Consider the following 21,672-nt stretch of genomic DNA (forward strand, 5'->3'; position numbering starts at 1 on the left):
GACCTCTGTTCATCTGAAAACTGGAGATGCTAGCAGAGGAAAGCTCCCAGGGTGGGTCTCGACCTACCCAACGAATCTCTGCAATGGCCTCTTCTGCTTCCTTTCGGCCATCGCTTAGCTTTCCACGCAGGCGTTCAAAATGGGGCCTTTTAAAACTCTGCCCTCAAACGAAGGTGGTTCAGAGCAACACTTTGGCTGATATCGCGAGACTCCCAGGGCAGCGCTTCACTGCTTCTTCAGCATAGGCCAGGGCCCATCTTACGGGCGGGGGGTGGGGGGAATTTATGATCCTTCTCTCAGTTGAGCGAGCCAAAGTTTTATAATATTTATTAAAGATCAGCACCGCATGTAATAATACGATACTGCCTGTACACAAGGGGCCCAAGTTATAGGTGTTCGGGGAACGTGGCCTCGACAGGCATAAAGTGGCAGGCACCAGCACTACGCTAACACAACCTTCTTTTATTGCAAATGTTCCTTCAGTCGAAGTCCTAATTACTTTCTGTAAAACCCTTACCACCATCAAGCTTTCTTCCGACTGGGCAGCCACACTATGGCCTTAAAGTGCAGCAGCAAAACCCTGGCGGCCTCCCGAGTGGGCGGCAGGGGGGAGGATGGAACCCATCAGGAGCTGAGGATTTGCAGCTGGGAGGCAGGCTTTTCAGTGAGCTTCGCGATTGCTCGCGCCCCTTCTAAAACCCTGGCGTGGGGACTTAGAGGCTCCCTCGGTGGGACAGGCCGAGGCCCCCCTGGAAAGGATTGAAACGTCAATATCAGTGTTAGGTAAGAAGCTACTCTTCCTCGCCCCACCCCCTCCCAAGAGGGGGACCGGTCAGCTTCGAGGGGCCCGTGGAGCATCTTTTCCTGCCCCTCCTGGGAAACGCTAGACAACCCCGGAATCCCAGGTCTCGAGGTCTGGCTCCCGTTCCTGGGTCTAGTGCCCTGGGCTCTGCCGCCCCCTCCCCAGGTGCCACACCAGCCCTCACCTCTCCCCCCACCCACTAGCCCCCCAGCCCTGGCCTTTCAAGGCCCCTGCGAGTCGCGGGCAAGGCCGGACCGAGCCAGGCGGCCGGCGGGCCCTGAGCAAGGGGCTCTGCAGGCCGCGCGGCCGCACAAAGCGGGGAGTGCGGCGGCGGCAGCGTGAGGCGCGCCCCCTCCCGCGAGCGGGCCGAGCGCGCGCCCGCCCCCCGTCCCCCGCCCCAGCCCCCGGAGCGCCATTCGCGGAGCGGCTTACGCTAGTCGCCGGGCGTACGGCGCCCCAGCGGCCGGGGAGGTGCGCTGCCCGGCTCCCGTAAAGTTATTGTGAATGGGGAGCGGGTGACGTCAGCGCCGAATGTCAACAATGTAGCGATTGAGAGTGTGGGCGTTCCGGGGAGAGCGGGAGCCGAGCGGCCCGGAGCAAACAGCGCCGAGCAGCCGCCGCCTCAGCAGCGGCAGCAGCAGCAGCAGCGGCAGCAGCGACCGTGCACGCCCGGGCAGCGGTCGCAGCAGCGCTAACGCGAGCGCCCGCCGCCGCCCTAGCCACCCCGCCTGCCCACTCCCGCTGCCGCCGGGCTCTCGCTTTCTCCCCGGCCTCCCCTCGACCCTTCCCCTCCCCCTTCCCGGCACACTCGGGGGGCTGGGAACGTGCTGCCATGTGATGCGCGTCCTCTCCGAGAGCTTTCGGTGACCCCCCTCCCAGGCTGCGGACCGGGAGGACGCGGGGAAGAGGAGGCGGAAAAGGACGCAAAGTTCTCTGGCGAGGTGAGTCCCCGGCCGCGGGTCCCGGGCCCTGGCGGCGGGCGGGGCAAGTTGGCGGGGGGAGCGGGCGCGCGGGGCAGGAGGGGAAGCGTGGGGAAGCGGCGCGGGAAGGGAGCCGCGGCCGCCGGGCGCGCAGCCGCCCGCTGAGCGCCCTGCCCGCTTTTATGGCATTTTCTAGGAACGGTAAGGGGGTGGAAGCCGAGACGGCGGACGCGCTGCGACGACTGTGCGCTCTCTCGCCTGGCTGTTTACGGCGGGCGAGGCGGCATTGTATTTTGCTCGCGTCGACGGGTGTTTTGGAACAGCAGGGGGAGGAGGAGCAGAGGGTAATAAGTCAGGCGTGGGGAGGGCGGGCTGGAGGGAGGCGCGCGTCCGCGCGAGCCGAAGCAGCTGTCAGACCCACGGCTCGCTCCCGGCCCCGCGAGGCCCGGGCGCCCCGGCCCCCAGGGCGCGACCGCGGTGCCAGGCCGGGCGGCCTCCTCCCTGCCCGCGGCGTCCGCGCCCGGGGCTGCTCCGCGAAGCTTTGCGCTCGGCTGTCAGTCGCCGCCGGGTAGCTGGGACCACAGCGACTGGCGGGGTATCAAAGCCCAAGTTTAGGGTCCCGGGTAGAGGCAGGCTGCTGGCTCGCGGCGCAGACCTTGGGCTGCGCGCTGGGTGGAATCACTACTACCAATGACCGGGTTATTGAAATGCGTCCCAGGGAGCTCAAGCCGAGGGGCTCGTGCCTTCAGAGAGGGAAATCTTGCACCTTCCTCCCCCAAGATTCTGCATAAAATCAAAGTGCAACACACACCCTCTTCTCCCTGCCCACACTTCAGTCTGCAAGCCCCAGAAGCTCCACCTAGGAGAGGAGTTTATCCAGGGGACACCTCTCCACCTACCCCACGCCGAGGCGCCCTGTGGGGTCTCGCACTTTTCCTCCTCTCACTGGGTGGGTGCTCAGGAGCCGAGCGCCGATGGAGAGGGAGGCGGGCGGCGCTCCTGGGCTACGCCAGCTGCGAGAGGGGACTCGAGTGAGCATCTCGGCGACCTCGGTTTGGCCGAGGATTTGCAGGAACTCGGACCGTGAGAGGAAGCCTGCAGGGCCGGGTGTACGCGTGTGAAAGGGGTCGCGCACCCCTGGCTTCGGGGGTCGTGGGCGCGCAGGGTATCCCCAGCATCCTCTCGCGTGTAGGGGAGTTTGATAACTTGGGGGAAGTTCCTGCACAACCGCTGTCCGATGGTTTTGTCTGTGGCCCGAGAAGGAACAGCGCCCGCAATTTGCCTGTCCGGTCACCGTCGTCGCCGCGACCCTTGGGACCTGGGAAACAAGAGGGACGAGGGCGCCTCACCCCCGACTGAGCTGCACACTCCCGGCTGTCGGGCGGGCGGCGGGACGCGGCGTTCCTCGGTTTTCACCTTCACTGTCTAGTGCTGCAGTCTCTGACTCCTTATGTAAATTTAATCTGTTGAGTGTGTTTAGCTAAAAAGGGTAATTACTTTAGATAAAAATTCTTTCCTGCCTAGTGCGAACCTTGGCGGAGATGATGCCTAATGAGATATTTTGCTTTTGTCTGTTTAGAGTAAAATTAGAGATGTTAACTCTGATAACGGTTTTCTCAGATCATTTAAATGTAACATGTAGGAAAGTCATGTCGAGCTGCGAAGGCTCCGGCTGACATGAAAGAAGCTGAGCGGGAAGGGCTGCCTCTCCTTCGGTGGAGAGGCTCTTTTGGTAAGGCGGCGGCGTCTTGCTTAAAATGTGAGACTGCCTCCACCCTGGTGCTCCGGCGGCTCGCAGCTCGCGAGTAAACGGCGTTTTTCCTTCTTCCAGGTAATAGTAAATGTGAGTCAAAATGACATCTTGTTAGAATTGGTCTTTAGTCTGTAAGAGAGATTGCTAAATAAGTGCTGCATTCAAACTGCTCCCGTGAAAGGTCTGTCAGCATTTCCATTATAAATTCAGGTTTTCAGGAGTTTCTCATTTCGCCCCAAAACTTTGAGTGGCTGAAATGTCTCTCCCTCCTAGTGTTCTGCCTTAAAAAATGCATTGATTGTCCACTTCCATCCTATTTGCTGTTCCTGAAACTTGAGTATCATTCAAATGGGGGTCCCAGAAATGGAAAACACAACCATGGAATTAAGTACTTTTGTTAGAACATACTTTATTTGTGCTGAATAATATTTTCATTTTGGATTTTGGAAGACATTACGTTTGCCACTTGGTCATCATAAATGTGTTCATTCTTTTGGTGTCCGTCAGTTCTGCAGGTGGATTGAAATGTCAGTTCGTGTTGTATATGCCAGGATTACGTGGAAGAACATTCTCGTCATATATGTGTGTGTCTGAGCTCATAGCTAAATTATATGCGTGCCTGTTAGGTACCTGTCAGTTCTTTGTATGTTGCATGTGAGGATCTTCCATAGAGGAGAAGAGGTAAGGCAGAAAGGGAGGGAGGGAGTCAGGGACACCCACACCCCGCAAGTCACTTTTCAGTATTATCAGTGCCTGGAAGAGAGCCATTCTTTTGAGTTATGCCTCTGACTCAGTGTCCTCAGGCAAGTCCCTTCCAGTCACTCACCTCTGGCTGCAGTGTGAGGGGCTTAATTATTTGCAAACTACTCTGACATCCCTGGATGAAAGGCACTGCATAAATGCAAAGTATTGTTCTGATATGGAATTTAATGATCCATTACAGTTCATCAGGAAAATGCACTTTGCAGTGGTAGTCAGAAACGTTTCCACCTGATGGAGGGTAATAATAACTGCCTAAAAGTAGGTTCAGATTACAGATGAGACAATTAACTCTAGCCATGTGCTCTTCAATTTGTTGCAATTCATTTTGTGATCAAAGTGAGTCGCAGAGAGCCAGATGGTCAGGTTCACGTTCACATCTCTCCTAGGCCAGCGCTTCACTTCTGAGCCCACTGTCTGCACAGCCAATGGGGACTTACTCATTAGCGCTTGTGAGCTGTTCCTCAGAATTTGTGATCGAGGCTCCTGTGATGCCAACAAAAGGGCTCAGGCCGATCTGTATTGTTGGGAGCAGTTTAATTTTACTTGGATTAACTCATGCCTAGTGTCTCTGGTATGGATCCAGCCTTAACAAGGGAGGAGAGAGATCCTAGTGGCTGTCTAGCTCAGCAGGGCTGGGCTCCACTGCTCTACTTTTTGTATACCTCAGATTTCAGGGGTTACGTTGTCTGGCTTCTTGTAAATGTTGGCTTATACTCAGTTAAATAAATACCCTCCCTGTCTGGCTGAGGGGTTGAGGAACAGGACCAGTTTCGTGGACATGTGACCTGCACTGTTGCACAGGGCCCCTTCCCCCTCTCAGAAGGACCTCACACGTGGTTAATCTTCTGCTGTTGTCTTCTTGAGAGCCTTAATAATCCTTGAACATGGGGCCCTTCATTTTCATTTCTCGCTGGTCTCCGTGAGGAGGGGGCACGACGTGGAGTGGCAGGCAACCACTACTGTGTCTCAGTTCCTTGTCGTCGACTGTTGCCAGGCAGGAATGGGTGGGAATACTGGCTTTGTGTTGCCACATCTTCTGATTTTTCCGAGGGAAGCTGGATATCAGGGTTTTTAATGTGGAATCCCCTAATTTTTAAATATTCACTCAAACATTTTCTAAACGCTGGGTGGGAACACTGTAAGCTCCAGAGCTGGCCTGCAGGCTGCCCGGCTCCCACTGCTGAGTGAGCTAAAACATCTTATTGTTTAATATTTCTGTATCTGGCGATTTTCTAAAGGCCTGGTGCATAGGGAGACAGTTTGTGAGTCTCCACCAAGTGAATGGTTAACAGCGGTCAGGAAAATTGAAAAATGCAAGAAAAACAGAACTCTAAATCAAATGAACTCAACACTGAGTCCCACTCAGGGATCGATAGCTTTCTTTTTAACAGAGAATACAGCGTGAGAGTCCAAATAATTAATATCGAGGGCACTGTATAAATCCTCTGCAGGTAAATAATCCATTGCTTTTGGGTCACCTGCCCTCTATGTAGTTGTTATTGACCAAATGGTGTAACATGCCTGTTTAAGGCCTAAGGACTCCTCCATGAGAATTTGACATTTGCGAACACCCACTAAAACAATAGCTGTGATTTATTGAATGTTCACCACATGCCAGAAACAGTGCTGACTGCTTTCTCTGCACATAATCTTGTTAACTCTTCAAGGCAGCCCTATGAAGCAGGCATTGTGCCCATTCTACGGAAGAGGAAGGCTCTCGTTGGAAAGAATTTCATCAGAATGCAGTGTGTGTTGTCCTGACTGTCTAAAGGTTATTTCCCTGTCCTATATACACAATCCAGCCCTGAGTCAATGACTGGGCGTGGGGTAGGGGTCATAGCATACCGAGAACCCAGTTCTTACCCTCACGTGCAAGGAACAGGGAGCAATGCAATATGCAACATATCTGTCAAAATCTGCGATTCAGACAGCAAACACCGCATCTGCTTCCGTGTCTCCTCCTTTCCTTGGCGGGGTGTTGAAGAGGCTCCAGTGACATAGGACCCTGTCAGAGGCACTGGCAGTTCAGAAGTCAGGGCTCCTTGCAAAAATTGGCATTACTCTGGAAAAGAAAAGAAGAAGCTTTTGGCAGAGCTGAAGCCGAGTTAGGGAAAGCAGCACCAAGGCCTTGGTAATGACAGAAAATCACTCCTGTATTGTCGATGACAGCGTATAACCCGTTCCTATTCCATTTTTAAATTTTATGTAAATATTTATAAATTGTTCAAGTCCAAAGTGAAACCTGCTGTGAATTAAACATTTTGTAAACTCAGATTGCCCAGAATATTACTCATCTTTTTTGGTCTGGGATGATATTTAATAGAAAAGTAGCTCTTTCTTTGTCAATTCAAGGTTTTTACTTTTTTTCCCTTTTCTTTTTTTTTTTCCTTTTCGTTAATTTCAAATGGCAGTTTCCCTAAAACTGAAACTTACTCCTACCATCAGTATGCTACTCAGCTTCCCTAAAGCTGGAAGTCTCCTCAAAACCACCAGGATGTCCTTTTCAAGGACCCTTTCTTTTCTAAAGAATATGGAAATTGAACCTTGTCCTACTAATGACACTACTTCAAAAATCAGGCAGGAATGTTGCCTTTGTTTTTCCTTGAGCTATTTTTTTCCAAAATAATAAATCTCCCCAATCTGAAAGCATTTCACGTGCTTGTTCATTCTAGTCATTGGAATTACAGCCAAAATGTCTCTCAGTCTTCCCCAGTGACCTCATAATCACCACTTCTCCAGCATATTCCCCTGGTTAACGTCTCTTTTGTTCCTCAGCCTGATAATAAATTGGCCCTTGGTTCTGAGATGTGTCATTTGCTTCCCTGACCGCTTCGTTCCTCTCCTGGTGGCCGTAGGACACTGGCGCTGATGCCCCTGCGAGCGGCTGCCTGGTTGCCGGTTCCCTCTTCTGCTTGTGTCAGCTTTCATCCTCTCCTTTCCCAAGCATTTAAATCCTCCCCCTTTCCAGTCCTCGCATACTTCTCGTGATTTATCTCCATTTGTTTCTGAGCCTACAGCTGGCATGTGGACAAACTCCAGGTTAGTCGCAGAGGAAAACTTCCTGAGTTTCCAAGTCCGTTGTCAAGTTTAGTCTTGCGCCATCCTTTTGTCTCTCCCCTGCGATTGCTTCAGGAGTTTCCTCCGGACTCTTCACAAGTCTACTCCATAGAAGGCTTAGCTTGGACTTTCACTTTGGAGTTTAAAGCTGGGAGAGCCCCGCAGTGTTTACTCCCGTTCTTTTAAGTAGGGAAACAAAGTGAAGGTGCCGCTCAGGAAGCTTGCTTAGTCTCCTAGTCCCAACAGATTATCGGCAGGTTTTATTTTCCTGTATTCTCCTCAGCAACAGGAGCTCATGGATGCCATAAAATGGGCCAAGTGTCCAGAAACGCCATCCTTTAGAGGCAAGTGCCTCATTCATTCACTAACCGAACGTATACTGAGTATCTCTTACGTGGCAGGCGCAGTGCTGGGTGATCATGGTGCCAGCGGGGAGCAAAGCCAGTCCTGGCCCTGCCCCCATGAAGCACCCCATCTGGTAGGGGGGATGGCATTTATCAGACAGCCACAGATAGCTTCTTGCAAGTTCTGGGAAGGAAAGGTATTTTATGCACTGGAGGATGTACTGGGGAATGTGACCTGGTTGGGAGGTTGGAGCTGCCCTCCTCGAGGAATTGTGGAGTGAGCTACCACTAGGGCCTGTCTGAAACTGGAGGCTAGCTCTCCCAACCCTATTAATTTACTCCTGTCTGTGGCCCTTTGGAGTATTGCATAAACCATGCTATAACCCGTGGAGTCATTTTGGCAAATAATGGTTCCTGTATACAGAGTCCAGAATTGATTTATTTACCTGTGTCTTTAGAACCTGATAAAAACAGAACTGTTAATTGCCAAGAATACTGTTCGCTTCTATACTTGGAAAAAATGCAAGTTAGCATTCTTATTTTGGACATATTGAGGGTTGTTTTGACAATATTTGAATGATGAGAAGCTACACAGCCATGCCCTCCCAGTTGGCTGATGTGTGTGGGCCTCAGGCGAGGGTCTCTAGTGAAAATGTGAGTCCAGCTTATCGGAAGCCCCTGCCTACCCGAGAGTGGGAGGGTCTCCAGCCTCTGCAGACCGAGGATGATTATATAGACCATTCTTAGCACAGTTTAGGAGTGCAGACAGTGTCTATTCAAAACAAATTGCCTTTAGTGTATGCTAAAACTCCTCTATTTTCTTTTTCTCTGATGGTAGCTAACCTGTGTTGGGAACCTCCTATGTGTGTTACTGATATTAACTCATTTAATCCATATAACCACCTAGAGGCAGGTGTGATCATTAGAAGGTGAGGCACAGATGTCGTCCAGCTAATGAGTAGCTCAGCTGGGATTGGACACTAGGTGTCCGATGCTAGAACTTGTTCTCTTGACCACTGTGCTCTTCTGCGTCCCCTTTTCCCTTTTGCTCTCTACCAGGTCTCAGAAGTGGAAATATAGGCCATCTCACTCTGAAATAGTGGATATTTTATCGACATCTATCTGAAAGATAAAATTGAAAAATAATTTCTCAGTGAACCTGAGTGAATGTATCTGTTGTCTTTCATCTGACTCACTTTCTAAGAATTTCATTCCTCACTTCTAAGTGTCCATCTGGGGATCAGAGCATGGAAGTGATGACGTGTAAAGACAAAGGAAGAGCTAGACACAAAACATGAATCCCATGACTCTGGTCCCAGGGTTTTCCTGTAACTCATGCTCCTAACCTGTTGTTATGTGAATAATTTGTTTATAGCTTCCTTCCTTCCTTCCTTCCTTCCTTTCTTTCTTTTTGGATGAGGAAGGAAAAGGTGTAGGAAACCATTCCTATAACAGGTAGATTATTCTCCTGAGGAGGAAGAATTTCATTCAGAGCCAATTCCATTAGAGTTCCTAATTAGAAATATTAGCTGCTAGTAACAGATAAAAGCAGGTAACCTTTGCTCTCATTCTAGTCAATTTCAGGAAGAGATTATCTTGCCAGATTAGCATGTTGCAACCTTCAACAGGAGATTTGAATGGTTTTAAAAAGGACTCCGCTAGGCAGTTGATTTGACAGTGACCCTGATTACCCCAGGTTTGCAGGGTCACTGTTTAGAATGCTGACTCAGCTCTGTCCTGGGCTGGACGTCCAAGTTGTCATCTTTAGTCAAGCGGCATTATCCTTGGAGCTGCTGGAACATTAAGCGTACGCTTGAAGCTTAATTTGGGAAATGATCAAGCGTATGAATGTACTGTGCTTATTTTTCAGTATTTAGTTCAAATTTTGGAGGTGGCTAAATGGGGAGATGCTTAGTGTGTCACTGTTGGAGGTTTTAAGTGATTAAAAAAATCAAGCAGATGAGTGCATAAAGATTTCTATGCAAACAATGATGAGCTTAAATTAAAGCTGCTGATTTAGTATGAGAATTACTTGCATTGATTTGTAGAACATCTATATAGGTTCAAGCTTCCATATTATGCAAATGAATGAGCCCCGAAGAGTCAAACTGTGAAAAAAAATGAAATTAACTATAAAAGACATTATTACCCATTCAGCAAGAGGAAAATGTAGACATACTTAGCATTAACCCTTACTTTTCACATATCTCTTTGGGAAGATCTGCATCAGGGTGACGGTCCTTGCTGCAACTGTAAAGAAGCCAGCAAGGCTCACTCTCAGTTCTCCCAGTGGCCGCTTTCTGCCATGACTTCTTCACTCTGTGCTTTGCTGCCGTTAGGCCACCCAATGCCCTTAACCAGTCCCCTCCTTCCCTTTCAAAACCAATCTCAGAAAAGGATTTTTATGAAAACCATATTACTAGGGTATAAATAACTGAGCCTACCTAGTGCATTCGTTCTTTCTGAAGCATCAGCTTATTAATAGGAGAAAAAGCCAAAGAAGTAAAACCCTAGAGATGGGACTAGTAGAATTTCATACACTGGTAGGTACCCTGGTGATGGGAGGGAATTTCTGAGTGAAGAGAGGGCTCTTTATAAACCCAACCCTGGAGACAGAGAATATAGACAAGCAGATTAGAGCATATAAACCACTGTAATATTGAAAATACGAAGGGCAAACCTAAGTGTCCATTGACAGATGAATGGATAAAGAAGATGTGGCACATACATACAATGGAATATTAATCAGCCATAAGCAGAAACGAAATTGAGTTATTTGTAGTGAGGTGGATGGACCTAGAGTCTGTCATACAGAGTGAAGTAAGTCAGAAAGAGAAAAACAAATACCGTATGCTAACACATATATATATGGAATCTAACAATAAATAAATAAATAAAAGGTTTTGAAGAGCCTAGGGGCCGGACAGGAATAAAGACACAGACATAGAGAATGGACTTGAGGACATGGGGAGGGGGAAGGGTAAGCTAGGATGAAGTGAGAGAGAGGCATGGACATATATATACTACCAAACGTAAAATAGATAGGTAGTGGGAAGCAGCCGCATAGCACAGGGAGATCAGCTCGGTGCTTTGTGACCACCTGGAGGGGTGGGATAGGGAGGGTGGGAGGGAGATGCAAGAGGGAGGTGATACGGGGATATATGTATACATACAGCTGATGCACTTTGTTATGCAGCAGAAACTAACACACCATTGTAAAGCAATTATACTCCAATAAAGATGTTAAAAAAAATAGAAGGGCAGGTAATTTTTAATGTGATAATATGTTTGTCAGCGAGCATCACCTTTCTCTTGCCAGATACTGGATCTGATTGCATAAACCCGGGTAACGAGATGGTATGTTATTTGACATTTAAACGGAGCTTCAGGGGAAAACCACTTGGTCTATGATTAGGAATTTTTGTCAGTTAGTCAGTAGCAGTGAACCCGAAATACTCTATTATCCTTAAATGTTGAATTTTAAAAGGAAAAAAAAAGAGCAATGGATTTCACTCATCTGCCTCCCCAGCCCACAGTTTTATTATAAAATTGAGTTAAGTCTATTTCAAAATTAGCATGCCCCGTGCGTTTAGCACGGTTGGTGGTGACATCTGGACATTTGGAGAAGTTGATTGATTAATGAAGCCATGCTTCTTTTAGATAGAAGTGTTGCAGGCTGGATACCCAGCTGTGAAGAGTCTGAACTGCCCTCCATTCTACCCCTCCCCGACGCAGACGCTTCCAGCAACCATGCTATGTTGAGTTGATGGCGCCATCTAGCGCCCGTCTGTGGAAATGTCCTGCTGGACTCTTACCTTTCTTCCTTTGAGGTCGGATCTCTGAGCAGCTGGGTGACGAGTTCCGCCCCTCCTCTCGGAGTACACTGTCTAGTGGAGCGCCTCTCCCTAATTCCTACTTTTCCTCTGCCTTGTGTTTAGTTATGCCTCTGTGCCTTCCTCTCTCCCTGACTCCAGTTCTTTCTGTTCCCCTCTCCCTGGTATCCCCTCTTTGTTAGCCCTTCTTCCTTTCTTTTTTTTTCTTCCAACTCTTGATCGTCAGCTTTTTGGAGCATACAAAACAAACAGTACTCACGACTGTAAAGATTTTTCTAATGATATGTTACACCAAAGTAAGAGAACGTCATGCATCTTAAAGTGAAATTAACCATTTAAATCATGCTTAGAGAACCAGGGTAAAACTAAACAGAGTCCAAAAATCTCATCTAGAAGACTGTCCGCCATCTTCCTCTAATTAGACGTTTCCTCAAACAGTCAATCAAGAATTTTTAATTGGCTTTGGAAGAACTACTGTTATAGTATTATTTTCTCTTTTTAAACTATAAATGTAACCTCTCACTCATATTTTAAATTTGAGACAGCCTTCATGGAATATTCTGAACATAGCGTTTCTATGGGAAAATGTGTTCTGAGTTCCAGACAACCCATTTTCCTCTTAGATTTTTGGCTCTGGTATTAAGTGAGAGAAGGGAGATGAAAGATGTATAGGACTCAGTCTGAGATGTGATTACACCAGAACGTTTGTGGGATCTGAGTTGGTGTTCAGGTTTATGCTCCCACATCAAACAATAAATTTTAAGTTTCTACTTATGTTAAGCATCTCGATATTGTGGGTTTGAAAGTAAGTCCCCTCTGAAAAACAGGAACTGTGCTTGTCTGTTACCAGTTTTTGTGGTCGAATGGGTAACTATTTTGATTTTTTTCAGAAGGGAGGAAAAGCAGTTAAATCCAGTTAAAATTAAAACCGGTTAAAATTAACTGGCTCGTGAGATTTGAACGCAGCTGTTCCACACATCACAACACGGAGAGTGAGCTGTTTATTACCAGTCTTCATTATTATTAGTTGTGACTACTGCTTTTTGAGCGGCGGCATAGATTGTGTCTATTTTGGGGTTTAACCTTGGAAAATAGGAACTGCGAGGGAAGAGAGGTTCCTGTTGGCCGATTTGCATGTACCTTGTTTTTGTTTTGGCCGGGTAGGTGTGTGCACCTTCTGCCTGCGAGAGTCAGTCAGCATGTCAGCAGTTTCCTACCAGCAGCGAGTGCTGACTCATGCAGCTGTTACAGCCCTCAGCTGGCCCCTCTGTGATCTGCCCACAGCACCAGCGCTGCCTTGGAGAGCACCTCAGCCATTTAGCTGCTGGGAGGCTATTTTCAGATCTGTGGTCACTGCCGACCTCGGTTCCCAGGTAGAAAACTGGGCATATTTCTGCCTCGGCCAAGACTGCATAAGCATCACAGCATTTCTGGGAAGCCCCCAAGAAAACCGATTTTTACTTCCTTTTAATTTTTCTGGGACTCTTTTGGGGCCAGGGGAAGGGGGATGAGAGTAAAGGGAAGGGACTATGCTGTTATTTCCTCCGAAGCACCAGAAGGAACCTTCCTGAACCATTAACTTAGGCTTTCCTGGTGTAACCCAGACCTGACCCACTTCTCCCTGCACGAGTAGGGAACGTGTGCCCGGAGCAGGGAAGCGGGCAGGGGGGTGCTCAGCGGCCAGCCCCACTTTGTTTTGTGTGGTGCAAGTCCTTAAGCAATGACAGATTTTGTTTATATCTGTTGCATGTTATTAAGGTTAAAAAAAAAAAAACAAAACCCAAAACCCCAAACCTGACCTTGGGTCATATTAAAGCTGGCATGTGTTTTCAGAAATGGTTTCGCTGTTTGTTTTTGGAGTTCAGTTCTGCTTATTTTCATCGGAAAGTGAAAATGTTACTTTTTTGAGGTTTATAAATAAACTTCCTTTTGCAGATACAAGTTGATCAGAGCATCCTAAGCTATCTTGAGAAGGATGATTAAAGTGAGATCCGCTGCGGAAAGGAAAGCTTTGCACTCCCTTGTGGAGTTTGCCTCCTTTTTTTTTTTTGGCTTCAATAAGCATGCTGAAGCTGCTTTGACCAGTAATAAAGAAAAAGCCAAGCCACAGTGACTGTGTGTAACATGATGTTGATGGAAGTTCTTGGTTTCCGCCGATACAAATGACTCATCAGTATCAATAGAATTGTGACTTCTAATAATAACACAGTGCAAGACCTTCAAAACATGTGGTTTTAGCCCTAGCTGTTAGTGAAAGGTTGGAAAATATTAGTTTGAGCTTTTTTTTTTTCCTGATCTCTTGATTTCACCCAAGTATAAAGTTGTTTTTTGTAGGTGTGACGATCACACTATTGTTTTTTCATCTTACTGTTTTTAGTTTCATTATGACCAAGTTGCCAAACTCAGATCATTTCATCGTTTAGAAATCTGTGCAGTAAGCATCTCCTGTCGGGGCTGTGTTTTGAGGGAAATGTGGCTGCAAAGCAAATCTTCCCTGAACAGAGAAAGGAAAAAACTGGTCCAGGCTCTGGTCGGCCAAGCTGCCCGCCTCCTACACAGCGTCTATTGTGGTGGGCTGTGGGACTGCTGACTAGACTATTGCCATGTGAGTCAGTGTCAGAGGATTCCAAGAGGAAGGGTCACAGAAAATGCGAGTCAGAGGAAACAGCCGAGTGGAGAAGGAACAGTTATCACAGGAAGGAGGGTGCTGCCCTGTTTCCACGGCTGCAGGGCTGCCCAGAGACCCTTGAGCATCACAGGGAATTTAGGTGTGTGTTTGTATGTTGCAGCCTATCTATCTACTTGCATCTCTGTGTGGGAGCATTCTTGTTGTGTTGTTCTGTTTTGGTTTGTTTTGACTGCAGTTTGGTCAGACCAACAGAGATCACTCTCTTAGCTCTGTACTGCAGAGGTCTTACCCAAGAGCCTTTCCTTTTTACATTCTGTAGTGAAAGCAACTGAATTTCCAGACTATGAGACCAGCATCTGCATTTACATTTATAGTTATTTTCATTCTTAACGCTTCATCTTTAGACATGTTCCATCACTTGTCTCCTAGCTACTAGAGCCAGTGGCCGTTGTGCCTTGCTTGCTACATCAGCCTTGATCTGGGATATAAATGCTTTATAAAGAGAAGTGCAAAATAAGGACGTCATTAGTTGAAATTTTGTGTCGGTCTCGCCTCTTTCACACTGCCTTTTAGATGGATCTTTTTGTTGTTGTTTCCTGCCATCTTCTCAGCATTTTCGATTTTTAATACTTATACTTCCCTGTTACTCTTTTTACCCTGGTGTCTTGCTACCTGGTAGAGTTTCCTTTCTGGGCCGCTTGTTCTTTCTCTCTCTTGGCAAGTTTTGCATTTCTTCCTCTGTGTGAACACTCACCTCTTCTCATTTGCTCTCGTAGATTCTTTTTGCTCCTGCCTACATGCCCACACCCTTTCTCACATCGTTCTTGGACAGACCCAGGCACGTTGCACACATATGCACGCACTCTATATACATATATGTAACACCCGTGTGAACACATGTGCACCGACATGGTTCCCCTCCCTGACCCTGGCCTCTTGCTCACGGAGGCCCTGCAGTGGCCTCGGGTCCTCCTGTTGCCATCCCTGCCCGCAGCTGGTTTCTGGGAGGGGTCTTTCAGGCGAGAAGAACATTGGAAGGGGAGCCTGAACTGGCTTCCCACCTGTGTCTAAGAATGCATCCTGGAAAGGAGGCTGGGTTCTGAGGAACCAGGAAAAAACCCAAGGGAGGCCCCAGCTTCGGGAGCCAGGGAGGAAGTAGGCCTGGACTCAGGGAAATCTGCAAAGGAGGACAAGACGTTGAGATGGCTGTGCCACCAGCCTGGAGTTGGAGAATCCCCACGGGGTCAGAAATGCATCAGGATGGGGTGGGGTGACTGGGGAGACTTAGGGGGAGGAGGAGGCTCCTCCAGACTTAGGGTGTGAAAGAGGATAGGGATCTTCGAATTGCCTTCTTGCTGTTAAAATGCTCATGCAGCCTGGTTGGTCTGGGGGAATGGGAAGGAGATCCCAGGGAACACACAGTCTTCCCTTGTGGCCTTGAGCTGTCTCCTGCCCCCATCAAAGAGGCCTTCCCTGACCCTGTGGAGTGGGGGGAACCATCCTCCTTCCCAGGCACCCCAAGCCCACTCCTCTCCTTCCTTTTCTCCATAGCTTTTATCACCCTCTGGCCTCCTGTATGTATTGCTTGCCTGTCCATCTGTCTCCCTCATTATGAAATCAGCTCCGGGACTCAGGGGCCCTTGTCTCCTTTCGTCACTGTGGAAGTCCAAGGGCCTGGAAAAGTGTCTGGCCCTAAGGGGCTGCTCATTAAACACGTATTGTTGAATGAATGAATGGACTTACTGACTGTCCGTGAAAAATCACCTATGGCTTCTTGCCCACTGAACACGTCCAAAGTCCTCAGCACAGCCTGTAAAGCTCCTTATAACCTGTTCCCGTGCTACCATTTCAGATATATTTTTCATCAATGTTTTCTTCTCACTCAACTTCTGTTAAATATCTTTCGAACTGATTTATGTTTTTATTTTGTACAGTTTCCTAATGTATGAGTTATATGTGTTGGCTCTGAAGTTCTCTTAATTTGTCCTAAACTTTCTTCTTGCACAAATCAAGAATGACTTATCGAGGGGCTTGCTCTTTGCAGCGAACTCTGTTAGGCCCAGGATGTGGTGTGTGAAATACAGTCCCAGTCTGTAGGGAAGTTACGTTTCATCTTGGAGGTGACATATATAAGCATGAAGCATTTGAAGTACAGTGCACAGCAGGGTGTGATCAAGGGCCAGGATGAATAGTAGAGGTAAGTGTGGTAGGTGTTGGGGAGAGAAGAGAGCTGGCGAAGACTGGACGACAGGAAAGCCTTAAAAGGAGGAGTTGGATCTGTATATGTCCTCGAAATATTGTGGGATTTGCTGAAATGGTCCAAATTCCCAAGTTGATATCCTTCGAGATTTTATAGATGTCAGGTTCATCAGCTTTATTGTTCCATATCAGTCATTGTCAGTATACTGTCCTTTTCTTGACCACTCCCAAATTAGACCTTCTTAAGATATAATTAATGAAGAGATATGAAGGATTCTAAGTGTAGCCCTAGGAAATTCTTCTATAATAGTACAAAAAGTTTAAAATGTGTGAGGAGGCCTTCACTTCTGTTGTTTGAAAAAATTGTGAATAGAACTTCCGTTCATTAAACCATGAAGAGTGAGAAAACAAGCCCAAAGTGATTGATTGATATTTGTGGGACATTTATGGTACTGGTCCAGCATATGTAAAGAACACATGAATCAATAAGAAAAAGCCAGACAACCCAATAGAAAAATGATGCTGTACATTCATATGCTTAAACAAGCACTTCACAAAAGAAACCGAGACAGCTCGTTTAATAATCACACATATGCAAGTTAAAATCGTAGTAATATACCATACCCTCTGGATTGGCAGACATTTACATATCTGACATACCATGTGTTGGTAAGGATGTGGAGGAATGGGAGTTCTTATAGATAGTTGGTGGAAGTATAACTTGATACAATTACATTGGAAAACAGTTTCTTACCTAACCAGGTTCAACCTGTTACTAACTTACAATCTAGCAATCTTACTCCTAGATATACATTTAGGAAAATGTCTGAACTCATGTGCTTCAAGAAACACTGACAAGAATGTTCAAAGAAACATTGCTTATAAGAGCAAAAACTGGAAACAACCCAAATACTCATCAACATCATATTGAATCAACTGGTCTTGCTGTACTTAGGCACTGGGATACTATTTGGCCATGAAAAAAAAGAGTCAGTAACACCACATACAGGAGGGTGTGGAGATGTGCTGAAGAGCAAGGATTCTGCCTGGGTTCAAAATCCAGGTCTGCCACTTATTTTGTGACCTTGGGCAAGTTTCTTAATCTCACTGCAGCTCAGTTTCCTCATCTGTATGCTGGGGAAAATGATAGGGTCTACCTGATAGTGTTAGGAAGATTAAATGAGTTAATATTTTTGACACACTTAGGAGAGTGACTGGCATGTAGTAAGTTCTGTGTAAGTGTCTGTTAAACAAAAATGCATGAACCAATATGGATGAATCTTAAAAACATAATGTCCAATGAAAGAAGCAAGACACAGAAGAATATGTACAGAATGATTCCATTTATGTAAAGTTCAGAAGTATGCAAAACTAAGTAGATTGTTTAGGGATGTATATATAGATGTTAAAACTATAAAGAAAATAAAGGGAATGATGGCCACCCAAAAAGATCAGTGTAGTGGTTACCTCTAGAGGTGATGGAGTGGGATAGGGTGGGGAAGGAACTCTTTGGGGGCTTCCAAGTTCCCCAAATGTTTTATTTTCCAGCCTAAAAAGTGGTCCCAATGATGTTCTTTTTTATAATTATTTTTTAACAGTGTGTGGGTTTTTTGCATCTGTGTATACATATTAGATAATAAATATGAAATGGATTTTGTGAGTTGTTATTTTCTGAAAATATTTCTCATTTGATTTGTTATTTTTAAATTACCTCAGAAAATGCCAAGCCCAAAGCAGCAAGATGACATTTAACAGGAATAAATGTAAATTCCTACATTTGGGTTAAAAAAAAAAAACCTATTCAAGAACAGAATTTGCACACCTGCTTGGTACCAGTTTCTCGACAAGATTGTGAGCTGCCAGTGCAGTGTGGTCTTTGGTGCTTACAGAAGGTGAGACGTCCATAGAGCCAGGTTAAGTGAACCGTGCCATTTAGATGGGGCAATGCAGTGCTCTTGCTCAACTATTCCCAGGCCTGGCTGCCCCATGTAGGGAATACTGTGCCCCGTCCCAAGGGACTATTTTAAGGAAGATGTTGACCATGGAGGGAGCATCCTCTGTGATCAGGATGTTTAGGGATCTGGAAACTGATCACTTCCAAGAGTAGCCAAGGAAGTGGGGAAGTTTACCTTGGAAAACAGGAGATGTAGGGAGAGAAAGGGTGTCTCTCTTCCATCATTAGAAGAGGAAGCCAACTTTCTTTGTTGCTCCACAAGTCAGATCCCTGCAGCGTCTACCGGTGCAGGCAGTTTTCAGGTCCTGGTGGCTGAAGATGCCCAAGCAAAAGCCGTGGGGTCTCCTTTAGGCTTGACTGGAGCCTCGGTACCCGACGTGTGGTTCCTGGACCAGCACCATCGGCATCACCCAGAGCTTGTTAGAATGCAGAATCTCAGGCCCACTCCACACCTATGGACTCACAATCAGCATTTTATCGGAATCTCTCTGGGGACTCACTCACACATTAAAGTTTGAGGGGCACTGGGTTCATTGTTTCTAAGGTCCTTCTTCATAATTCTTAAGATTCAGTGATTTTATTTAGTAAACTATAAACTCAACTGAAAATGACCAGTTCATAGGTGACATTATCAATTTAAAACGCCTGACTATAGTTAATAATACCGTATTCCATATTTGAAAGTTACTAAGAGCGTAGATTTTAAAACTACTCGTCGTAAGAAAAAGTAAATTTGTAAATATGTGTGGTAACGGATGTTAACTGGATTTAGTTGGGTGATCATTTCACAATATATTGTCACTATGTTGTAGACCTGAAACAAATGTAACGTTATATGTCAATTATATCTCAATTTTTAAAAAGTAAAAAAAAAATCTTAAGGTGTTATGTATACGTAAAGCAAAACAAATTTTTGTTGCTGAATTAGTTTGAAATTGATTTGTCCATTTTTCCCCTAAAGGAAAAGTTAGCTTGCTTATGTACTGGGGCAGCTTATAGCAATTAAAACGTAATATAATAGTGATTTTTTTCTTTTTAATATATAGGATGAGATTCTTATTTTAAAATTATGTTAATTTCTTCAAATTTTTTTCTTCTGTATTCTTTAAAATTTCCAGAGTGGATTAAGGTTCTGAGTACCTGTTAAGAATACTCAAAAGAGACATTTAAATAATAAAAGCATCTCGTAATAGATTGGTTTTATATTTAGCCTTTTCTTTTTTTTTTTTTGCTTGTGCATATTCCATATTTTGACCTTATAGGAATCTTTGAAGTCTGAGTATTTTACAGTGATTCTCCACAGTGCCCCGTATCTTTTAGATTCTAGATCTGATATCAGGCAAGTAAAATAGTTTTACCTTTTCCCCCTCAAAAGACCGTGACTAATTTAAGCTCATCTCTTTTTTTTCCTTAAAGATTTTGCTACTCATCCTTTTAACTGATGAAGTTCAGGTGGAAACCATGATTCATTTCATCCTTTTCCCTTTATGTAATTAGTCATTTATTCTTTTGATGTCCATAGTAAAACTAATACTTAACATGATAGTCATAAGATTCCAAAATAAAGAAGTAAATGTAAATGACTTACAATCAGATATAAAGTATGCTTCACTGTATGGCAAAAATGAATAGGGAAAACTTTTCATGAATAAAAGATGTTTTTTAAGGCCGTGTAACCATGAGTTACTTGGTTTAAGCACATATTTCCAGATCTATTTTCTTTTGGCATATAGGATAAAGAAACTGTACTTTGATGGTTGGCTTAGAAAATATGTGGTGTATATATGTCATCTAGATGAGATAATATATGACAGATGGCTTTATAAAATGTAAAGTACTATAGACATTTTAATAACTTTAGTGCATTGTGATTCTGTTTTAATTTTAATTTATCAGGGTTTCCCCTCCTTTTATAGGATTGACTTAACATCTAAATTCCATCTTAGTGTGATTCTTCAGGTTTTGATTTCTTTATCCATAAATGACTATGAATAAATGTCACCACACGTTATCATATTAGTAATTGTGAGGTGGAAAGCTAGACTTTTTGCTACCAGCTTGCTTGCTTGTTTTGTTCGTTCTTTCATTCATTCATTCATCATGAATATACACTGAGCACTTCCTGTGTTCAAAGCTCTGGGCTGAGTGCTCTGGGAAGACATAAGATGAATAAGACAGTCCCAGGTCCAAAATTTTTTATAATTTATAAATTTGTTTTTAATAATTTTAGCATCTTACTGAATTTTAGATTGAACACCATTTTAAATACTGAGTAGATAATGAGATTGATGTTGAACTTAATAGCTGTTAAAAACACAGTTGCCCTTCTCTAATGATTAGTGATGTTGAGCATCCTTTCATGTGTTTGTTGGCAATCTGTATGTCTTCTGTGGAGAAATGTCTATTTAGGTCTTCTGCCCATTTTTGGATTGGGTTGTTTGTTTTTTTGACATTGAGCTATATGAGCTGCTTGTATATTTTGGAGATTAATCCTTTGTCAGTTGCTTCATTTGCAAATATTTTCACACTGGTCAGAATGGCCATCATCAAAAAATCTACAAACAATAAATGCTGGAGAGAGTGTGGAGAAAAGGGAACCCTCTTGCACTGTTGGTGGTGGGAACAGATACAGCCACTATGGAGAACAGTATGGAGGTTCCTTAAAAAACTAAAAATAAAACTACCATATGACCCAGCAATCCCACTACTGGGCATATACCCTGAGAAAACCATAATTCAAAAAGAGTCATGTACCACAATGTTCATTGCAGCTCTATTTACAATAGCCAGGACATGGAAGCAACCTAAGTGTCCATCGACAGATGAATGGATATAGATGTGGCACATATATACAATGGAATATTACTCAGCCATAAAAAGAAATGAAATTGAGTTATTTGTAGTGAGGTGGATGGACCTAGAGTCTGTCATACAGAGTGAAGTAAGTCAGAAGGAGAAAAACAAATACCGTATGCTAACACATATATATGGAATCTAAGAAAAAAACAATGGTTCTGATAAACCTAGGGGCTGGACAGGAATAAAGACGCAAACATAGAGAATGGACTTGAGGACATGGGGAGGGGGAACGGTAAGCTGGGACGAAGTGAGAGAGTAGTATTGACATATATACACTACCAAATGTAAAATAGATAGATAGTGGGAAGCAGCTGCATAGCACAGGGAGATCAGTTCAGTGCTTTGTGACCACCTAGAGGGGTGGGATAGGGAGGGTGGCAGGGAGACGCAACAGGGAGGGGATATGGGGATATATGTATATGTATAGCTGATTCACTTTGTTATACAGCAGAAACTAACACACCATTGTAAAGCAATTATACTCCAATAAGGATGTTAAAAAATAAATACAAATACAATTAATTTTGCTAAAAAATAAATACAATTAAAAAAATAAATAC

General features: G+C 45.2%; 1 protein-coding gene across 1 annotated transcript in view; it reads left to right on the plus strand.

Moving 5' to 3' along the window:
* The first annotated feature begins 1,442 nt into the window (after positions 1-1,442).
* Positions 1,443-21,672, plus strand: part of BACH2 (BTB domain and CNC homolog 2) — a 357,735-nt gene continuing 337,505 nt past the window's right edge. The window contains exon 1 of the mRNA XM_082633604.1: positions 1,443-1,743. The gene's annotated coding sequence lies outside the window, so the exon portion shown is untranslated. The remainder of the gene's footprint in view (positions 1,744-21,672) is intronic.

Source organism: Mesoplodon mirus (genome assembly GCF_964341445.2).
Source record: "Mesoplodon mirus genome assembly, chromosome: 10".
NCBI classification, from domain to species: domain Eukaryota; kingdom Metazoa; phylum Chordata; class Mammalia; order Artiodactyla; family Ziphiidae; genus Mesoplodon; species Mesoplodon mirus.